The sequence below is a fragment of the Crocodylus siamensis genome, chromosome 4, assembly GCF_052110815.1.
Source record: "Crocodylus siamensis isolate JL-2025a chromosome 4, ASM5211081v1, whole genome shotgun sequence".
In the NCBI taxonomy this organism is placed as follows: Eukaryota; Metazoa; Chordata; order Crocodylia; family Crocodylidae; genus Crocodylus; species Crocodylus siamensis.
This window is the reverse complement of record NC_143398.1, coordinates 198,279,127-198,302,740: the sequence shown is the minus strand read 5'-3', so window position 1 is coordinate 198,302,740 and position 23,614 is coordinate 198,279,127. Positions and strand designations below refer to the sequence as shown.

General features: G+C 41.0%; 1 protein-coding gene across 3 annotated transcripts in view; it reads left to right on the top strand.

The window, feature by feature from the left end:
* The window catches only part of UBE2E3 (ubiquitin conjugating enzyme E2 E3), an 84,193-nt gene that overhangs the window by 42,477 nt on the left and 18,102 nt on the right, over positions 1-23,614 (top strand). The gene's annotated exons all lie outside the window — the stretch shown is intronic.

The following is a 23,614-nucleotide window of genomic DNA, read 5'->3' as shown; positions in this document are numbered from 1 at the left end:
CCTCCTCTGAACTCTTTCCATATTGTCCACGTCCCTCTTGAAGTGTGGCGCCCAGAACTGGACGCAGTACTCCAGCTGCGGCCTGACCAGTGCCGCATAGAGGGGGAGGATCACCTCCCTGGACCTGCTCGAGATGCATCTGTGGATGCATGATAGGGTACGATTGGCCTTCTTGACTGCCTCCCCACACTGCCGGCCCATGTTCATCGTGGAGTCAATGACGACTCCAAGATCCTTTTCCGTCTCCGTGCTGGCAAGAGGAGAGTTCCCCAACCTGTAAGTGTGGTGCCGGTTCTTCCTCCCCATGTGCAACACCTTGCACTTATCAGTGTTAAACCCCATCCTATTCTCATCCGCCCACCGTTGCAACCTGTCAAGGTCAGCTTGTAGCCTATTGCACCCTTCTAGTGCACCCACATCCCCCCACATCTTAGTGTCATCAGCAAACTTGAACAGGGTGCTTTCTACCCCCTCATCCAAGTCACTGATGAAGATGTTGAACAGTGCAGGCCCGAGGACCGAGCCCTGCGGAACCCCACTGCCCACATCCTTCCAGGTCGAGAAGAACCCATCCACTACCACCCTCTGGGTGCGGCCCTCCAACCAGTTGGCGACCCATTTGACCGTGTGGGCATCGACACCACAGTCTCCCAGCTTTTTGATGAGGACAGGGTGAGAGACAGTGTCGAAAGCCTTCCGGAAGTCCAAAAAGACTACATCCACAGCAACCCCTGCGTCTAATGATTTGGTGACCTGATCGTAAAAGGCCACCAGGTTGGTCTGACAAGACCTGCCACTGATAAACCCATGTTGGTTGCCCCTGAGCATGCATTCCCCCGCAAGGCCCTCCTGGATGTGTGCCAGGATAATTTTTTCAAAGAGCTTACCCGGGATTGAGGTCAGACTAACTGGCCTGTAATTTCCCGGGTCCTCTTTTTTTCCCTTTTTGAAGATAGGGACCACATTGGCCCTCTTCCAGTCCTCCGGCACCTCGCCAGAGCACCACGAGTGCTCATAGAGCCGTGCCAGGGGTCCCACAATGACCTCAGCCAGTTCCTGTAGAACCCTAGGGTGAAGATCGTCCGGACCAGCGGACTTGAACACGTCCAGCTTCTCCAGAAGTACCCTAACTAACTCCTCGCTAAAGTTGATCATCTCTGAGCCATAGATTTTTACCATCCCAACGTAAAACACAGAAAATATTGCTAAGGTGCTGGATTTAATATTGTGAAAATACAGTACATATATTTGAAATCAGTAGGCAATCATGTAAGCAAAGGATTTTAACACAGAAACCATTAGAATGAAGGTGGTTTGTACAACCTTAACATTGACATGTTCTGGTTCATGAATAGTTAATCACAACACCTTAATGTTCTTTTTACAGGATTTTTTCCTCTATGTCCTGGAATTGAAGTCTTCCTATACTAAAAGGAAATAGTTTAAGAGGCAATAAATTTTGACAGTAAAAATGAAGACACTGTAACAATTCAAACTATTTCAGGTTTCTGTATCAGATTTACATTAACATAGCTTTTTGAGGTTAACAGCATTAAAACAGCTACAGAGAGATTTGATCCTCTCTAGATTCCGGTTATAGTAGAAAACATGATGGATTATTACTATATTATATTGTATGTAAAAGGTCTGTCCTTTCCCAGTGGAAATGCATGACAAGCATTTTCTCACATTTGAATTTTTTTTAATTGAGCTATTTAGTTATGGCATTCTCTCTTAGAGAGAGGGCTCATTATAGCAAACCTTGCCAGTTTGAATATCAATCAAAGGATTAAATTGCCAAAGAGAGATGACTGGTTCTAGGATGGAATCCATGGCAGTGATGGATCAATTGCACTGGTCTGTCCGATTACAGTTATTAATCAGTATAAAAGGATGATATGATAACTAGGTCACTTATATCTAATAGGCTAGAATTTCTTTTTCAAAGGTAGCTGAGAGTTTACACCAGTAAAAGGGAGAGTGTTAGAAGAAGACCAGCAAGTTGGAGGCATTTCAGGGGAGCATAACTGAATGCATCTTAAACTGGGTTAGATAAAAGACTTCAACTGGTGTGAAGAGTGAGTGAGAGGTGGGGAAAATGTCTGGAAAGTTGTGAGAGCGCTCTGGTATTTGGGAGACAGGACAGGCTTGACATTTTAGCAGAAAGCATCCAGTTGTTTTAAGTTTCCAGACAGGATTGAAAGGGCTGTGAATGGAGTGAAAGTGTGGGAGAAGAGCTCCAGAAACTGGGCTAGATTGCAAAGGGCAGGAGGAAGAGAGCTGTGGAAACTGCATAATGCTCATGCCATTAAAGTAGTATTTTGGTGCTGAGGAGTCAGTCAGTCTGAGTCATTTGGACTCAGTAAGCAGGGAAAGCAGGCAAAGGTAGACTGGGTGGTCAGTATTTGTAAATCAGGTTCTGTTTATATGGATCTTGTTACACTGCAGGGTGCTTCTAAATATTCAGGGGGCAGTTGTGTTTGTTTCATTTGCACTTGGTTCAGTGAACACATGTTTTTGTTTCAGATGTGGACCTTAATATGCTGATTTGTGCTTCTCTCATCTTGTGATTAGGCTCCCCTACGCGGTCTGCTTAGAGCAATGCCTTTGGGCCATTCAGAACCTGAAATCCAGCACGTGGCCGTTAAACTGGGAGCGCCATAGCAGTGGTGCTCTGTGGGCTGTTTCTGGCCTTCCAAATGGATTCAAGTGGCATGGCTGACCTTTTAAAGTCCTGAGAATTTAAGCCTGGTCAACCTGAGAGACTACCTCTCTTCTTGTTCTGTAGGACTGCAACTCCAGTCAGTGGAAGTTATTCAGATTGCCTGCATGTACAGCAATGTCTATGTTAGAAGAATTAAAGTGTGTTCGTAAAGTGTGTAGCCAAGGGAGTCATGTGATTCATATCCCATCTGTTGCCATCATTTCTCCGGGCCAAATGATCAGCTGGATCAGCTGTGGGTCGACTTTGGCATGAATCCGGAATAAGGCTCTCATACATGCCTCTGAATCCATAGCAAGACAACTTCAATTGGTTTACCGTCATGTCCCTCACCCAGCACTATACACCTTTCTTTTTAAAAAGCACTAGGAAGTGTCTAGCTGTTCCAAGAAAATGGGTATCTATAGACATGCTTGTTTGCAGTCTCATTAGAACACGTCAGAGGAGACTTGATTAATCAAGTGTGCTTCACATTCTGATTCGAATGCTCTGGGGTGGCCTCACCTTCATGTGTATCAAGGCCCTGTGCATTTCAAAATAGCCATGGGGGCACTTTATCTAAACCTTGTCAAATGAGCTTTAGATAAAGCATCCCACAGCCATTTTGAAATGTGCAGGGGCTTGATACACGTAACAGTGAGCTGTTTCAATTACAGCAACGGTCCAGAAACTGCTTTAATTAAAATGCCCCCCTCCCTCCTGATCACTTGTGTGCTCATGGACAAACAATACGATTATCAATATTGTCTGAGTTTAATATTTTAGTATAATTGGAGGAACCACTGCTGTTGCCTTGGGGCAACTTTTTTGGCTCTTATGATATTCCCACATGGGCTACAAGTTCATCTCATTTTTGTACTGCTAGAATGGCACTTTCTTTCACACATTGTTATACTGTGTTTGTTTTCTGACATTGTTCTACATGCTGCCATAGTAGAAATGACCTCCTGTCCTTTTTTTCTGAAGAACCAGGAACACATGTAGTAGATGCACACCATCTTCTCATACACAATGTCTTTTAATTTATTGAATTATGCCATTATTATTTATGCAATTTATATTTTGAAAGTAAGTCACTTAGCAGCCAGTCCCATTTTCAAAGGCCCCGAATAACATAGGTTCTTAAGTCCTTCTGAAAATTGGTGAAACCCAGATACTGTTTTAAAAAATCACCCTGTATCTAAAGCCTTCTGAAATTAGTTCATTTTGGTGCATTTTGGATCTGGCCCACAACATGAAAACAGTCATACAAATGTTCATACTTAATAGAGTGAAATGACATGAATGTATTGTCAAAGTAATTCAGCTAATGACTAGTATTAGTTTTTGAACAGCTAGTGTTACAGTATTGAACATAGTTGGTGGCTGAAACACAGGTCATTAATGAGTACTTTATATGGATGATAGTTTACTGACCATTAGTATCTTCTGTATTGATCCTGCATATATTAGCACTTATAGATTAGTTCATTGACTTTTTAGAGTACAGGATTAAAGAATAAGAAGTTAGAAATTCTGTTTAACGTACATTAGAAGAAATCACAAGTTGACAAAAGGCACACCAGGTTTCAGAGATCCATGCTGACATTTTTGTGTTCTCTCTCAACATTTGAAATTACTGGAGAAAATATTTAATGGAACACAAATGACATTTTAAAATGAAGGTCCCCTTTACCTGGCAAGGTTAAATTAAAGCAATTAAGCTAATGGTCATTTCAGAAGCAAATAAGTAATACCCTTAGCAGTATTGGATCACTTTTTCCAGAGGTGAAAGTGAGTGTCATTAGGTAGCTTCAGAAATTGTCCATTTAATTAGCGACTTGCAATATATGGAAAATGTATAGCTGTACCTTCTTTCACACAACTGTATGTATCTCAAGAAAATGATTCTGAAATCTTTCATTGTCTTTAATGAGAGAGGAAATGCTTATTACACTCTTTATTTTCAAATGTTACAAAGTATGTCCAGTAGAAGTAATTAATTTATGAGGAAGATGCGAGAGGCATCACATCACCTATTCCATGACTTACACATTTTCAAATGTGTCGATATTCATGGTATGGTCAAATTTGCTGAGAATTTCCAGTTTTCACTACTGGGTCTAGGAGAAAATAGTTTCCCATTCACATAGATAAAGAGGACTAAAACATCTGAATCATGGAATATTTAAAAAACAAGCTAAAGAGCAGAGTGGCATTTTTCGTGTGATTTGGACTGGATCTGTTTTGCATTTATTTCTGCTTTATGACCATGTTTGTACTAAGTTGTTACATTCAGACTTTCCAAGCTGAGGAGTAGTAGGAGTTTGTTTTAAGAGAATCAGAAGCTGTCACTGCTTCAGCAGGAGGCAAAGTGCTCCGAGGCGATTTGTGAGTAGAAGCCACAGCGGACAGGACAGTACTCTCTCGGTGGTACATAGGGCAGGGGAGGAGGACTGACTAAGCAGATGATGCACACAATTATGTACCAGTGAAAAGGAAGAAAAGCAGTATTAAACATTGTAGATGTGTGTGTCTAGATATGTATATAGATTCAAACTAGTAATGAAAAAATGGGTTTTCACTAAAGTTTTTATAGGACTTTGTCTTGCTTAGATTTTTTTCCATTCTTTACATTTCAGAAGTCTTTTGATTTGTTTCAGGAATCTTTGTTATTATCCCTTTTAAAAATCCCTTTTCCCCTTTTCCTTCAGTGGAAAAAAAGAAGGGCATGGTATAAAAAAATGAGATCCCTCCCCCAAAGTGCACATTTTTCTCTCAAGGATTTAACTTCTTCATTCTTTCCATTCCAGGTGCAGTGGGGAAAACAGGTGGGGGCCCTGCGTATTAGGAAAAATCCTACTCATTAAAGATAAGGATTTTACACTTTAAAAAATGGAATTTAATTTTTTTTTTTTTTTTTTTTTGTGAAATTCTAAACGGACTCTATGTATGTATACACATTGTACTTTTTTATTAGGTCTGAAGTGGACTGCATCTTAATGATTCAGAACAGCAGAAATCTGTTTTCAGAGAGAATGGTGGACCTTTCAAAGTCAGCTGCTTATATTTTATTCACTGTTCCCCTTATTGATTTAGGAAATACAATCCTATTCTGTTTCACATTTTTTTTGATTCAAAGTGAATGCTTGTTAGAATTTAGAATTATTTTAAAATGTCTTTTGTTAGGTAAAATTCTACATCTCTTCAGAGAGATATGGTGCTCAATTATTTAATTTTCTTGTGTGGGGTTTTGTCCTTTCTAATGGTATTTTTCCACAACTCTTTCAGCAGAAGAGGCTTTATGTTTAATATTGCTGTACTGTTTCAGTTTAGTTTGGCTTTTGTTGGCAATAGTAGCTCAAATCAACCCTGTCATTTAAGGGCATCTTGTTTTTATTGGATAACTATCCAGTCTACTGTGGCAGGGTCTATATGCTAGTTTTGTTCAGAATATTCTCAGGGGTTTAATCTGTTGGTAAACTTGTATGTTTGTTGCAAACCACATCCGCCATATAAGATGCATGCCTTGTTCTTGGGAGGGCAGACTGAAGAAATAAATTTTCCAGAGTTATAACCACATGGAGAAGAAACAGAGCCTAATCTACAGTCTAAAAGCTATGGTTTTAACCATAGCTGAATTGGTTGCTTTTGCTTGAGCAGGAAAAGAAGGATGATTGAGTTGAAGATTAGACTGTGTCGCTGCTCTAACTCAGCAATTAAACGATTAAGACTGTAGCTGCTGCTGCTGATGGCTGACTGGACTCTGCCCATCCCTCCATACAACCATGGGGAGAGAGAAGGAAAGGAAGAAACAGTCATCTTGCAGTATCTCCATGCTTCAGTTCTGGGCAGAAATTCAGCTTCTGCCTTTCAGGCATGCTCCAGTTTTGGACAACGAACTTTTGGGAAAAAAGTCTAGGTGGTATGTGAATAATTATGATTTGAATTTGAGAAATACACCTCTTATGGCAGACTATCATCAAATTCTACATTAGAAAATTCACAGTTGCTATTCAGGAACAAAAAGATAACCATCTAAAACATAGGTTTGAATGTCTAAGATATATCCTGTACTTCCACAGGATGCAAGTCATATATATCACTGAATCAAAGTAAAATCTATGGTTCTCCTTCCAAAGCTGCTCAGAACAACATAACTACAGAGTTAAATTGTAGCCTTGGGTAATTTCCTTTGTATTCGGTGGCAGAGCTACTTAAATTGGGTTGTTGTAAATTTCTCCACTCTATTGGAAGTCCCCAGCAGGCAGAAAGGCATCATATTTGACTTTATGTAACCAACTACTTTCCCACCTTGGCAGAGGAGTGTTCAGGGCACAGATGCAGCAGAGCTAAGGCATGAAACAATTCTGAGTTTGCAGAAACAACCTTTAAGAACTGCAAACTAAGGTAAATTACAGTTTTAAGTACTCTTACTAATATCCTGGGGTAGTTGGCTTTGGCTATCCCTTCCTGACTGTCCAAGACTAGAGAGACTGATAAGTGTCTCATCTGTGTTTGCCTCTTAACAATACTGAACTTAAGTTCAGTACAGCTCACTAACTGTATCTTTCCCAAAGAGGAGAAAAAAGAAGAGAATGGAACATTTTTGTGAATGTGGGCCTGAACATACCATGTTTGGCAGAACATCTATGTATATCCCTTACCAAATGGGTATATAAACCATACCGAGCAATGAAACAGATGATGTTCAGTTCCGGTAGATATTGATAACCTCCCCTTCTCTTTGAATAAAATCTCCATTCAAAGAGAAGATACCTAATCTGAGAAGTGGGTCTCTAATATTTACACTCTTGACTATATTTTAAATATTATGTAAGGAGAGCTTGTTGCTAAAAAATTTCAATCTGTTGAATCATGGAATAAGTCAAATGTCTTATTTGTCTGCGTGGCATATGCAGATGAAGAGGAGAGTGAAAGGCAACTTGTACTTTTTTAGTTTCCAATTCCAGTAATTTTTTTTGAAATGATAAAACATTTAGTATAAAAGTAACTTGGGGTATTCTTTTTCTAAGGGGGGATGAGAACTCAATTATTGCAGATGATTAGGCTCCTGCATTACTTTTTGTTGCTATAGCAATCTCTCTCTAAAGATCTTGTTATGCATTATGATGCCATGAATAATGTTGTTTGGGTAATGAAAGATTTAATACAGAGGTTCTCACTATAGTGGTCACAAACCCACAAGGCACTGCATAAAAGTTTGAAACATCACGTTTCTTATTTGCTAGATAGATGAGAGAGAGGTCCTGAAATATTTTCCTAGAGATCATAGATTCATAGATGCTAGGGTCGGAAGGAACCTCAACAGATCATCGAGTCTGATCCCCTGCCTAGGCCGAAAAGAGTGCTGGGGTCAGATGACCCTGGCCAGATGCCTGTCTAGCCTTCTCTTAAAGACCTCCAGTGTAGGGAAGAGCACCACCTTCCTTGGAAGCCCATCCCAAATTTCGGCCACCCTCACCATGAAGAAGCTTTTCCTGATGTCCAGCCTAAATCTGCTCTCTGTCAGTTTGTGACCATTGTTCCTTGTTACCCCAAGAGGCGCCCTAGTGAACAGAGCATCTCTGATCCCTTGCTGTGCCCTGCCTTATTAATTTTTAGGAAGCCACAAGATCCCCTCTCAGCCTTCTCTTGCAGAGGCTGAAGAGGTCCAGGTCCCTCAGTCTCTCCTCCCAGGGCTTGGCCTGTAAACCTTTAATGATACGAGTGGCCCTCCTCTGGACCCTCTTGAGGCTATCCACATCCTTTTTAAAGTGCTGCGCCCAAAACTGGAATCAGTACTCCAACTGTAGTCTGACCAATGATGGATAGAGGGGAAGTATCACCTCCTTGGTTCTATTTGTCATGCATCTGAAATATCTTCTTGTATTTCATATTATCTTACCTTTCTTACAAAAGGTTGAGAACTATTGGATTATTACATTCTAACAGAGTTGAGTAGAATATAAGCAATTTACAGATACTTGTTTGTGTACCTTGTATTTCTTTAGGAATGAATAGAAAAATGTTTGATTTCTGTATTTTTCCAGGTTTGGGAAAATATATTTTCTTGGAGTAAAAAAAACCAAAAAAAAGCAAAAACGAGAAAAAAAACCCTTTCCAAAAACAACCTTTGTGAGGCCTGGTACTGACATTACATGTATACTGGTATAAGTGACTGGAAAACAGAAGTCTGACACACACAGACTGGTTTAAAAGTGGCAGAACTTGGTCTAAGATTTGCTTCCCCCTCCGCCCCCTTGGGCAAATGTGTGGTCTGTTCGCTATTGATCTAAACTACTCCTCTTACAGAAAACCACATAACTTAGATTGATTCTGCCTTGGGCTTTTTGAAAGTCTGTACCTAGCCCAAGGCAAAAGGTGGAATGTCTTAGGCTGCTTGCAGACATTTAAAAAAACCAAACAAAGCCAAGCTTTACCAGAAGCAGCAGCACGTTACTTCAACTCGGTCCACAGCATCTGTAAAGATTGGACCCTTCTCAGGGCCTTTTGGTGCTTTTATCTAAAGCTGATTCAATTGACTGTTAAATAAAAGCACCAAAAAGCCCCACTAAAGCACCCCATCTATACAGATATTTGAGCAAGCTGGATTCAGCTAACACACTGCCTCTTCTGGGCAAGTGCTGAGCTCAGTGTAGGAGCACACCAACTTTCTCGTAAAGTGCCAGGTTTTTTGTGTTGTTTTTTTTTCCCCTCTAATGTCTGCAAACAACCTTAGTGAAGACTAGAAAGATCTTATCTTGGATCACATTCAGGTAATTAGTTGGCTTTTTGGAATTAAACACTGAAATAATATTTCTATCAAGGACAGCACTCTTAAAATGAACATCTAAATTTTTACCCTGTTATCTTTTCAAGCCCTTTCAATATATCTGTTTAAACTGTCTTTATAAACCTAGGATTTTTAGTGGCCAAATGATTAGCAAAGCATGTCAGTAATTCAGTAATTTTTGCTTTTATTTTTACAGTTCTGTTTAGAGTCACATTATTTTTTAAGAAACTGCCCCAGGTTTTGTTTAAAGGATTAATACATTTTCATGTAAAGCTGGAAATTCCTACCCTTTACCTCCAATCGTTAGAAAACTAAATTTAATCCATTAGCATCATGCTGAACTGTTAACATTTTGGTTGTTTTATTAGAAGAGAACAAAGAACTCCTGGTTTGTTTAAAATGTGTTGCACAAAAATAAGAATGAAAAGGTTTCAAAGCATTGATGTTAAACACTGTAAAATGGAGTACATTGTGCAGATTGGAGAGATTTTCAAGACATCTGGTAATTAGCAACCAGCTCCCATGGAGTCTCTCTCTACCACAGCTCCTGCTTTTTCTTGAACAGAAAAAAAAGATGAAACCTAACCTTGGAGAGCTAGAGCCTTGTGATCACAAATATCAGCGGGATTGTAAAGATTCCTTGATTATTTTTTATTTCTACTTTTGGGGGGCGGGGGAGGAAGGGAGGGAGGCAACTACCATTCTGAAGAAAGATTAAGTACCTAGCCTGGTCCTGCATTCAAAAATATTGGCCTAGCTTGTCTCTTGTACTATTCCACTAAGTACAGCCGGGGGGAGGGAATGACCTATCAGAGAACTGTTTATGGCTTTCCTGATCTGAGCCAATCTATAGCTCTAACCTACACCAGCCTCCTGGAGTTCCTAAGGGACCATAAAACAGCTGAGAATAGCTGAAGCGTGCTATTCTCTGGTCACACACCCCTTTCCAGCCCCAGATGTCGTTGATGATTGGGACTGATATTGGAGCCTAAATTGACTCTATACCTGGCAAGCTGGTGAGACACAGGGGCTTCCTGCTCCTTTTGTATTGAAGGAATATCACAAAGAAATAAGTCAAGCCAGATAATTCAGCCCGTTATGTCTTTAAGGCGCTACTGTTTCATTTCAATCATTAAAACTGGAGCAAGAAATAAATCTTTCCCTTTTAATTTGTGTTACTAATTAAATGTTATCAAATGGAACCATCTTACTCTGTATTACTTTATAGGACATTATAATGTGTGTACATGTGTAGGTGTGATGTTTCTTAAACAATGAGTAACAGGGCAATGGATTACAGAAATAATAACACAAAATGTTAGAAGCAATTCACCCCGGGTACCAAGAGGAGGAATTGTTACACAATTATAGGTGACAATAACAAAGCAGATGTCTTTATCAATGATGAGAGGCAGTATATCTTAGTAGACAGATCACTTGACCAAGAGTTGGGGCATTTGGAGTTCTGTCTCTAGCTCTGCTGCTGGTCCACATGATGACCTTAAGTAAGTCCATTCCTCTCTTTATACCTAGTTTCTTTATCTGTAAAGTAATGATACTGATCTTTTAGGGCTCTGAGCTCTAATGATAAAGAGTGCCTGTATAGAGCCAGGGACATTACTGTCTCATAGATGCACCATCCAAAGCCGAAAGGCTCATGATTTATCATATAGGTCATTGGGCTGGGCCCCAGCAGTTAACAGTGTTTCAGGCCAATGGTGACCACATAGCTCAGCACTGTTCAGTATGTGTATGTACTCTGGATACCCTCCACAAAGGATCCATGTTCTAATTAGCCCCCTACTTCTGACTGGAACCAGATGTTCTTGTCACAAGTCCTGGGACCCTCCAAAAATGTATATAAAGATGAGGCACAGGGCAACCTGGTCCAGCTCCACCTCATGGTTTCTCAATTCGGAAAAGATTCAGACAGATTTGGCAATTTGGGCAGTCCCCACTTGCTGCCGCAGGGAGCTGGAACTGGGTTTTGTGCTACTAAGTAGGGGGCGGGGAGGCTGGAGGAGGGGGAAGGGTGCCATGGGGGGACCCCCACCAGGCCCCTTCCCCTGTCTGCTCCCCCAGGCCCCCTGAGCACCTCCCAACCCCTGCCTGATCTCCCAGCCCTGCCAATGGCTGCCCTGCCTGGCCCCAGCGTCCCAGCACTTTTAAAAAATAAATAAAGCCCCGCACTCACCAGCTGCTGCAGTTGCTGTTGGGGCCTCTAAGGGCTCATGGCAGAGCCCCCACATGCAGTGCGGGGCAGGGGGGATCACCCCCACCTCCCTTCTGCCTGGCAGCAGCCAGTGAGTATCGGGCTTTTTTTCCTTTTAAAGAGCCAGGATGCTGGGGCCAGGTGGGGCAGCCATTGATGGGGTTGGGAGAGTGGGCGGGGATGGGGGCTTGTGGCAGAGCCCCCCCACACACACAGTGCGGGGCAGCGGGGATTGCCCCCGCATGGCAGAATCAGGTGAGTGCAGGGCTTTTTTTTCTTAAACAGCCAGGATGCTGGTGCCAGGTGGGGCAGCCATTGGTGGGGCAGCCATTGACGGGGCTGGGAGAGTAGGCAGGGGTGGGACCTTTTTGATTCGGCCAAATCTCCGAATCAGGTTTGGCCGAATCAATTCGGGACACTGACTCAAATCACTGAATCGAAACTCTGTCCCCCAAATCGTCCGAATCCAAAGCGAACACTAGTCGCTTTGCACAGTCCTAGTAGGTTCGCATCCAAATGTTTGTTCAATATAGGTCATGTGTTTTATAGTCATGCACAGTGTTGGCTGCATTTAAGCAGTTTCATAGTTGGTTTCCATTACTGAGCACATGCTGCTTTTGGCAGTAGTTTGATCATAGACAGTGTGTTTAACAAGGTTTCCTTGTAAGTGAACGTAAGACAGACTTTTTCCCTCATGCTGATTGGGGGGAATAATAAATAGTATAATCAAGTTTTTACTGCATGAAAATATAAAGAAGACATCTTGGTTTAAATAGTAGCACAATTTCATTCCAACAGCTCTGATTCTGTGAAGTAAACCGTATAGCAGAAAGGGAATTGTGAAATGCCTTAAATGCTGTTTCTTAGTAATATCCAGGTTTTAAAAAAAATAGCTTTGTAGCACATAAAACATTTAACTCTAGCTGGACTAGCTGACAGAAAGGGCATAAGTCTCACTGGATTACTGACTACATGTTTACTTTAACGCATTAAATTATGTGACAGAAAATATTATGAAAACAGGGCTATATCTCAGTATGCAATATCGAGACATGGTAGATGAGTAATTACACCTAATTTGTATGTAACCTGATGAATTTTACAACAGTGGTAATTAAGTTTACTCTTGTCTCAGAATAAATCATACTCAAGGTCTCCTTTTAAAACATCACACAGTTTAAGTCTTTTATCTTTTAAATTGCATCTGCGGTCAAATACTACAGTATAAATAATAAGTCTAAGGTCCTGAATGTAGTGTGACTGTTATAGCTCCGCTGCTTCTTGAGGAGAAAGGAGATTAGTCCATGTAAGATTTTTTTGGAGTCCATGTACTCAGCTGAGCTGCAGTGTAAGCAAGTGGTCCATGTGCCCCACTTTGGAAAGGAGACTACTGATTCTTTACAGAAGGGTGGTTATAAAGAGGATGGTGAACTGCAGTGTGGCTGCAGGATACAGGACAAGGAGCAGTGATCTTAAATTGCAGCAAGGAAAATCCAGGTTGCAGGTCACAAAGTTCATCTCACTATAAGGGTCATTAAGCATTGGGATAGATAGACTATCTAGACAGGGTGTGGCATTTCTATAACTGGAAGTTTTTAAGAGCAGATCAGACAAATATTTGGTTGGGATGGTTTAGATAGGTATGGTCCTGCCTTAAATGGGGTTAGACTAGATGACCTCTTGAGGTCCCTTTAGCTCTGCTTTTCTATTATTCTATCTACTGACCAGTGTGAATATGGACAGAATGGGAGGAATTAATGGTTGCTTTTACATGAGTCTGCAAAGGAGGGTGTAATGGGCAGGTGTCTGTAGCACATCTTACTCTTTTCACACCTTTGGCATCTCTGGGCTGCTGTAATTTCTTAACTTGTTCTTAGTAAATTTTTTGAATCCCTTCTGTGTCTAACCAGAGAGTGTTAGTGTGATTCACCTGAGCACCTGCCCCAACTTGGAAGGGTTATTTCATAAATTAGCATTGCTAATAAGCACATGCAGTTGTATGAAGCTGTATTTACATTAGTTTGTTTGTCTTAAGCTGATTTTTCTGAATAAGGCAGTATCCCATCTGTTTTAGCAGAAGCTCCACTGCTTATCCATACTTCTGAAATAACTATAATTTCCAGTTGTCTTTAGCATTATACACTTTTTGTAGTGCTGAGTGCATTTTTACACACTGCTTTTATATCTTTTTAATGCATTATACTTCTCAAATACTTTTATTTATAGTAATTTTCATTAAAAGCTGGTATTTGTGTTTTATTTTTTAAATTACACTTTTATTATATTGGTTGTTTTGAGAATCTGCTGAACACAAAGTACAGTTTCCAAAATTCCCTGTTCCACAATCCAGGATCAGGTGTCTAAATGTCTTCTTGTTGAATAAGTTTAGATAAATTAACGTGCTTGAGTTTTTGAGAGGCAAGAATTCTTTTGGATGGTATCTTTCATTGAACCAACTTCATACTTGGGATAGATGAATGTCAGGTAGATTATAATGGATGAAATTACTGTGTTTGTTAAGTCCCTGGTTCTTAGCATGCAGTAGGCCAATGAATTCTGTTCCCATGTTCATCTTGTAAAGGTGTTGGTCAGATTTTCTTTGAGCACAAGAACTGTGAGGTCAAATGGGGAGTGAGCTTTTTTTTCTGTGTAAAACATTCTCCAACCTGTGTTCTAGTATCCCTGTCATTTATCTTTTATGGTGATAAACTATGCAACAGAAATAAATTATCTGGTTTCACCCATATAGTTGTCATGAGGGCATTTGCTGCATTGTATGAGTTCGATCCTTATAGTTTCAAGTGTGGGACCAGCTAGGAATAGAGTCCATATATCCTTCCCGCTTGGTGCATGCCCCATCCTTTGGAGCACATTGTCTCGTGATGCTTGTTTGTTCAAATAAAACGGGGTTGCATTGTGTTATTTTTAAGGGTTTGATTTTTACCTGCAGTAATCCTTGTAGAAAGGGATAAGCTACTGATTGGAAAGTGTTACTTTATTGAAGGAATTGGCTGAGGTAATTTTGGAGCCATTGGCTATCCTTTTTGAGAATTCATGGAGGTCGGGTAGGTCCCTTATGATTGGAAAAGAGCAAATATAGTGCTCATCTTTAAGAAAGGGAAGAAGGAGGATCTGAGGAACTACAAGCCAGTCAGTCTGACCTCTCCACCTGGAAAGATCATGGAGGTCCCCAATGACTGGAAAAAGGACAAATCTATCGCCCATCTATAAGAGAAGGAGGAATATCTGGGTAGCTATATTGAGGTCACCCTGACATCAGTACCTGGAAAGATCATGGAGCAGATCCTTAAGGAATCCATTGTGAAGCACCTAGAGTAGAAGGTGACCGGGAACAGTCAGCCTAGATTCAACAAGAGGAAGACATGCCTGATCACTCCGATTACCTTCTATAATGGTGACAAGTTTTGTGGAGGAAGGTTGAGCAGCGAATAGGCTGAAGAAATGGTCCCCAGTTCATCCGATATTCAACAAGGACAAGTACAAAGTCCTGCACTTGGGACAGAATAACCACTGGCACAAATACAAACTAGGGAATGACTGGCTAGGTTTCAGTACTGCGAAGAAGGGCCTGGTAGCCACAGCGGACCACAAACTGAATACAAGCCGGCAGTGTACTCTAGTTGTAAAGAAGGCCAAGCGTATCCTGGGTTGTATTAACAGGAATGTCACTTGCAGATTAAGGCTTAAAGTAATTCTTCCATTCTGTTAAATACTGGTGATGCCTTGCCTGGCCTACTGTCCAGTGTTGGGCCCCACACTTCGAGAAGAACATGGATTCTTTCCAAACTGTCCACTGGAGAGCAACACAAATGATCAGGGGCCTAGAGATGAGACTTATGAAAAAAGGCTAAAAGAGCTAAGGTTATTTAGCCCGGGGGAGAAGACTGAGGTGGGATTTAAATATCTGAAGGGGGTGATTATGGAGAAGATGGAGATGGGCTTTTCTCTGTGGCTGCAGGGGACAAAACTAGGAGCAATGGACTCAAACTGTAGGAGGGGAAATTTAGAATGCAGATTAGGGGAAATTTTCAGACTGTGCGGTTGGGTCAGGCATTGGAACAGGTTATGTAGAGAAGTTGTGAAATCCTTGGAAACTTTCAAAAGCAGGTTAGTGGCTGGGTTGATTTAGTCAAGCATGATCCTTTCTTGAGCAGGGGACTGGACCAGATGACCTTGTGAGGTCTTTCGAGCCCTACTTTCCTATGATCTCACATGAGCACAGAACTATAGATCTGCTCAGTATTTCAGACCCTTATATCTTTTTGTGGAGAAGAGAAAGCCTTGTTTAATTAGACTTCAACATTACAGATCTTGTGGAAGACAAATTATAAGCTTTCTGGATATCTGGGCATTAGAAAGACAGAAAGGACCTTGTCAAAAGTGGATGGATTAGTGTAATCACATTCACGCCCTTTCAAACAGTTAATTTTTTAACATTCAGGCCAGGTAACTGGTGATCACAGTATTGCTCCTAAAGGAACAACAATAGGTAAGCCACCTAATTGACGCTGGCTAAAACATCCGATTCTCGCTGCTTTTTGCTATGTATATTGAAATGGAAATACGTGTCTCTCTTTCCAAGTTCATTGTGGAGTCTTTCAAAGAGTTGGTCTGTACAACTTACGAGTTCGGGCACACTGCCGAGAAGTTCACGTAGCTGAAATTCATGCCCTCTTCAGTGGAAAAAATGTCAGCCCAGTACTCATTAAATATTAAATTTGCTTTAAAATACAGTTTCTGATGCTTTGAAGCTTTGTACTTTTCTGCAGCTTTTTGGTGTTAAGAAATGTGTTGAGGCATCAAAGGGTGGGCTTCACAGTACCTGTATGTTCCACCTTAGTCTCTCACCTCAGATTCTGTTGTTGAGGGTATTTCTTGTATTAAAGGACATCTCCACTCAATTTCTTTAGTCCAGCAATCCAAACATTCAAAAGGTAAAGATGCCGTTCTTAGCAGAAGGTATGCTCTGAGGTGAATTTGAAAATAGAATTTCTAACTTGCCTTGGTATTTTTGCACCCACTCATAATTCCAAGAAGCTTCCTAAAACATATTGTGGCAGTCATCATTAAAAAGTCAGAATTTACCAACTTGTACTATATTGTATTGTCAGAGATACCATCACATTTCCCTATTTCTAAACTGATGAACTGGCTACAGATTCCTTATTGCACAAATGTGAAAATGAAAAGCAAAAGCTAACCATTTTAAGTACGTAAGCAATGAGGTTATATGATTAAATTAGGGTGGAAGGTTGAAACAGACATTTACCCCCATTATCTCGACTTTTATTTTCATCCCGAGGTGCCCCTTCTAATCACACTGGTGAATACTACAGGCTAGATCAGCAATGCTGATTGTTATAATTAGGTATTATTTCAACTATATTTTATTTTGCAAAATAACTTGGATCCATTACCAGGTTTCCCACTGTTTAAGAGCTAGATTCCATTTTGTTGTTTTCTTCCTTTAAGATTATTGTTCTCCACTTACTTTCAAGAGATCTGGGTCCTCCTATAGGTTTCCTGGTGGTCATGATCCTTATGATGGCAGCATGCTCGTGAGTCATGCAGACTGATTCCTAATTCAGTTTCTTCCTGTTTTCTTTTAATGAAAGAATAAAAGTTCAATGCAGCAGGTGTGATTTTAGAAGGAGATAGGGAAATCTCTTATCTCTTACACAGTTATGCTGTACCTGCTTTACCCCAAATCCAAAAGAATACTGGTAGCTGATAATAAATTTCTCCAACTCTGAACTCGTAACATATTAGTTCCCATTGTTGATTCATCTTTGATCTTTGAGTATGATGACAAGGTAAATTTCACTGTCTCACCTCAGAAAACCAAAAAAAAAAATATCTTGCTGCCACAGTGATTACCAGCAAAAAACTCTGTTACATGTTACTACTCCAAAAATAGGGCATATTCATGACAAATTACTGAATTAGCAATTAACAATATTTAAATCACATCCGTTTCTGAAATAAAGCATCTGACTTGTAAGCAGGAATAGGACTGTAATAGGAAAATTCTGGAGGGTATGAAAAGGTCAAGTGTTTGGGGAAATTCACATCTTTTTGCTCATCAGCTGGGATCTGGGTTTTCCATTTCCCATGGAAAAATGGAGTAAACTGTGGATTTTACCTTTTACCAGAGGCAAACCATTTTACCAGAGAAACCCATGGATTTTGCAGTTTTGCAAAGAGCTCCGTGTAGGCTGGAGTGTGAGGAGGGTGGTCAGGCAGGAGGTACCATGTTCATATACATGCATGAAAGACAGTAGTTCCCGCAGGTAAGTGGGGGGGGGGCTGGAGGGAGTCCCCCCACTAGAGCTGGGGTTGGGGCTGCTGGCCAGCCATACAGTGCCTGGGGCTTGGGGCCTGGAGCTGCAATGGGCAGCTGCAGGTCCCCAGCTGGGAGCGGGATGGGGCAATGGGCGGTTCATCCAGGGAGTGGGAGGGGGGTGAGGTTGGCTCCCTGCTGCTGTGTGGACTCTGGAGGGGGACTCCATGCAGAGGGGTGGGCCAGCTCCCCCTTGTGCATGGGGTTGGGGTGGGATTGGGCATGGGCTGTGCACCCAGATCCTGCTCAGCTGCACTCTGCCCTGCAATTTTGCTGTGCAGCCACACTCTGCCCTGCAGCACCAGGTCACACCTGCTGGGCTGGGGAGGCCTGGGGGGGGATGGCAGTAAGGTGGGAACTCACAGTGCACAGCCTGTGCCTGCCCCCATCCCCACCCCACATACAGATCTGGGAGGCCTGGGTCCCCCTGCTTCCCAGGATTGCACGCCACGATGGGGAGACGCCCCCTCCCCCTGCCCACACCCATCCACAGGCAGCCGGGGGAGCCAAGCTCTGCTTTGCTGCAACAGCTGCTGCCTCCTGCTGGGGCAGGGGACTGCAGACCCAGGTCCCTGGCCCCAGAGCCCTGGCAGCTGGGGGCCCTCTCCAGCAGGGCTGGGGGAACAGGGGCTGTGGGCGAGGGGCATGAGCAGGGTCATGGGATTGTGTGGGGGAGGGGAATGAGAGGCATCAACAGGGCCAGGGGGCTCTGAGTGCGGAGTGGGGGACACCAGTAGGGCTGTGGGGAGTCTTTAATTTTAATCCCAGATTTGGCAGGGTTTATTAGAGAATTTGCATTTTTTTTTTATCATGGAAAACCAGGATCCCTGCTTATCACCTAAAATAGGTTAATACAGCATTGGGTCCCAAAGGGGTAGAAGATTTGGGCTTTATAATTGCCAGCTTTAACTTACTGCTGAGGGTTGCATTTTACAAGAACAGATTCTTAACTGTGAAAACAGTGTTCTCAAATATGATTGGATTAAGCCTGTGTTACCCTTGTAAAGTAAAGAATGAGTTTAATGAGCTGTATAGGTGAAGGCCGGGAACTTCTCTGAGAATGAACTGTGAAAGGCTGTGTGGCCCTCTCTGTGAGAAGTGGCAATTTCATTTTTGATAATTCTCACCACTTAGTACTATTTAGAGGGGGTTTTGTCATGTTGGTACAGCCCTTGAGATACTTATCCAGTACAACGTTTTGTGCGTCTGTTCTGTTTCGTTATGCTTTATCCATGCTTAATCTTTGATGTGGAAATGAATGGGAATTGGGGGGAAGAATTTTAGAGAAGTAATAGAATTAAACTTCAAAGCAAGTATATTTTGTACTACCAAGACTACAAAACCAAGAATTGACTTTGAGTACAACAATACAGTTTTCTTTGCAAAGGAAATAAGAGTGCTTGCTATCTAAGAGCTAGTTTACGTGGGTCCACTAGGAAATTTAAGATGAATCAAATAATGGCATGAGATTACGGTACATTAGTTTAAAAGCATTAAACACCTGTGTGGATTCTCGCATTCAGAATTACCAACATGTTTTCATTTATTAACATTAATTTCACAGGTTTAGTTGATTCATTTTAACTTTCTTGGGTGGCTCCATGTTCACAAGCTCTAATTTTTTGTTAAAGATATGGATAGTCTTTTTAAGAGAACAAAGCCTCATCATATTGCAACAAAAGCAGAGCAGCACAATCCTTGCTAGGCCAAGGGAGAGAACATTCACTGTGAAACATACCAAGAACCTTGGGTACTTATCTTCCTGGTAGAAAAATGCATATAGATTCATGTGACTGATTTCATAGCAACTTTCTTTCTTGGTTCTTCTCAAAGTCTCTGAACAAAATCAGTTCACTTTTTTCTAAATTACATTTTTCTCCTCTGCTGTTAGAAGAAGGATTTTCCACAACAGAAACATCTCTAAATAGTTTATTCCTAATGAGCCTTTTGACCTGAAATGCAGCCTAGGATAATTGTGCGTAAAATGAGTGGATCTTCTGTGCTGGAAAACACCTGTTTGCTGGATGGAGTTCAAATTCTCCTAGCTGGAAAAAAGTATTTAACATGTCTTTTGTCAGACGGGGGAAAAATATTAAATATTTATGCAGAAATATTCAAAGTGCCTGAGTCTTTTAGGTGCATAAGGGAAGCTTGATTATTTTCCTTTAAAGCAGGGTTGTCAAATATATAGCTTGCAGGCCAACAGAGTCATTTCGTGCAGTAAGCAGGTTTCCACATGGGCCAATAATTGGGGGTGAGGCTAGCAGGACCGCTGCCAGATTCCCAGTGCTGCTTACCCGGCCATCGCTGCTGAGTTCCAGTCTGTCTGGGGAGGCTCCTTGTAGTCTGGTTCTGACCCACAAGGAGGCCCATGGCCCAGGGACGCAGGATCTTGATGTCTATATTTCAGACATTGATGAAAAGTATTACACTGGGCGCATCTACACATGCAGTTAATATGCACAAGTAAGGAGTGGGGCTTATTGCTCTGGACTTCTTTGCTTCCAGGCACACTGTTTCTGTGTGTGCCCAAGAGCAAAAAACTCTGGAGCATACTGCTCCAGAGTTTATTCATACACAGCATGTGGAGCCCAGTCAGAGCAGCCCGAACTGGCAGGGGATGTGGGAGGTCAGCCTGCCACCCCAGGGCTACTCTGACAGGGCGCCACGTGCTGCAGAGTGGGTAGGTGGGGCGCGAGGGTGCTTGACCACAGGGGCTGCCTGCCAGCCAGCCAGGACAGCATTTATACATGCACTGCTGCACACAAAAAAAGTCTCCACAGCAGGTTAGGACTTATATTTAGGGGCTCACATGTAGACGCTGAGAAATTTACTGTGCAGTTAATTAGTCAACTGTGCAGTAAATGTCTCACGTAGATGTTCCCACTAAGTTGCTGCATTGATGGATATTTATTACAGCTCCACAACTTGTGAGCCATTGGAAAGGGTGGCATATAAATAGAATAAAATAAATAAATATTTGTTTTACTCTTGGTTATTTTTATTACATTAAATTCACACTTTCATTATGCTAATTTATATGCAATGTGAATTCTCTATCTCCAAACTATGGCCTGGGACATAAGGGTGTTCTCTTTGTTGACACAGAGATGGCATATAATATACTGGCAGGAAATTCCAGCCTGGATTAATTAATGACATTTAATTTTTTTTAGATGAGTATTTCTCATGGCATATTAAAGGAGGCTTATGTGTGAAAGTTTTGGATCCCTTTGATCAGGGCCTTTTAGGGTTAACTTAGTGTAGTGGGCACTACACTGGCATTCAGGAAAGTTTGGCTCTCTGTGTGTGCCAGCACTGACTTCCTCTCAGCTTTTGGCAAGTAGTTTAATCTCTCAGTTTTTCAGTTCACCATCTATAAAATGGAGTGAGTAATATTTCACTATTCACAGGGTTCTGTATTATGTTTCCATTAAAGACTAAAAGTGAACCGGATTATACAGTAATTGAGGTCATGTAAGTGCTATAGATAGATTTGAAAAGCCAGATATATGCAGTTTACTGTTTTAAGTGAGATCCAAAAGGGAAAAAATGCTTGTTTTGCCTGGACTTCAAATGCCCTGTATATTACAACACTTGTAAAAATAGCATTCCCCAGAAGTGTTAGCCAGGGCACTCATCTCTTCACCATGTCACACTTTTGTTTGCTTCAGTGGACTGACACCTTAACTTTAGATGACAGGTGATGCTTTGAATCAATATGGACTGTAAAAAAAAAACCTTGAAAGAAAAGTTGCATATCCATCCAAATGTTTTGGGTAGAGAAGGGTGTGATCACAATAAAGGAAAGTGTACAAAGCAAATGCTAGATGTAGTTCTTTCAGTAAGTAGTGTTGAGTGGAAGCAAGGTATAAACAATTTCTCTGGTAGATGAAGGAAGAAGGTCATTTCTGTAAGTGAGGACTGGTACTCTTGCAAGTGGTTTTCACATATGTAGAAAATAAAATGGCAAATATACCATCATTTATTTTACAGGGTAATTTAATTTTGACAGGTATAAAAACTGTCCTCTTGCATTGTCAAGTATTGAAATATTATGAAAATATTCTGAAAAGGCTGGAAAATGTTTTCCTTATTCACCTAGGTCCTTGTCAGGTAATGATGTACTTACTACATGTGTGTTTGTGGCATAATTGGAGTATTACATTAATTTCAAGATGTGTCTGGTGGGTTTTCCTTCATAATTCAAAGTTCAGGTTCAGCATAGGCTCAGTATCTGTGATTTTAGGTTTCTTGTATTTAAAAAACAATCTTTTTCAGATTTGCAGAGCACCCCATATGGTGTCTGGAGTGCAATATGTTTAATTACATGTCAACTATTGGAGTTTAGACTAAATCAAATTCAGAGTTGGTGATGAAGCAACAAAAGTTGTATGGTTTAAATTCGATATTTTATATCTTTATAGTTTACCAAATTACATCTTAGAGATTCTGTTTTTCAACAGAAAAAATGGCAAAAATTCTAACATATCTTCATGTGTATTCGAAAAATGGACTAAACCTGGCAAATATTACAAAATCAGTAAATGATAAGAATTAGGTGGGGTGTAAATATGCAAGAAATCACAATTCAGCGAGTTTCTTGCTACTGTAGCTTGTTCTGTCATATGTCTTCTGCCAAGGAAAAACTGTCAGCTTTCCAAAATACATTATTTGTTGTACCTCTGTGCAGTGTCTTTGACAGCATTATCAAGTGATCAGCAAATTATCCAGCTGTGTTTAGTGTATTCATTTATTTTTAACTGAAAAATAGTTGAAGGTTGGCAGTTATAATTGTTTTTTAAAACCTAGGTAACAACTGGAATTTTTCCTTTATACGATGCTAAAATTCTTGGGCACAAGCCCTTCACAGCTTCATGACCAAGTATGAATTAGCAGGGGATCCATAAGAGGAAAAAGCAGGCTTTCCAACAGTAATTTCTCAATTTCAGTCTTAAGGGCATGATATACTTAAGGAAGTGACAGAAGCAAGGGTTTGTACAGTAAACTAGACTCCATGTGTCTTCAATTACATTGGGCCTTTATGGATGTTTTAGAAACAGTAAACAATCCCTCTTCTTCAGCAAACAGACATACCAGATAGTTCAGTGGCAAATAAAATAATGACAGCTACAGCTATATAAAGAACACAATGACTGGAATTTTCTCTGTACAAAATTGGACATAAACTAGAAATTGATGATATATCTTGTCACAAAAAGCAGTTTGAAAGCTAATTTGATCCATCACTATACACACCCTGCTCACTGAAAAACTTGTCCTGTGTCCTAGAGCTACAAAATCCTATCAGTCAAAAGTTACGGTGCAATAGTTAAAGTTTCACTTGAGGTTGTTGCTGGCAAAGGCAGTGTAGTATTACGTATGTGGAGGACCTGAGCACTGAGATTGCATGGTGATAAGCAATCTAGCAATTGCTGTACACTAATAAATAAGTGAATATATATCATATTGTGATTTCAGTCTTTGTGCATGCTGAATTCCTATTAAATGGCTCAGGATAGAAATCCACAAAAGTTTTATTTT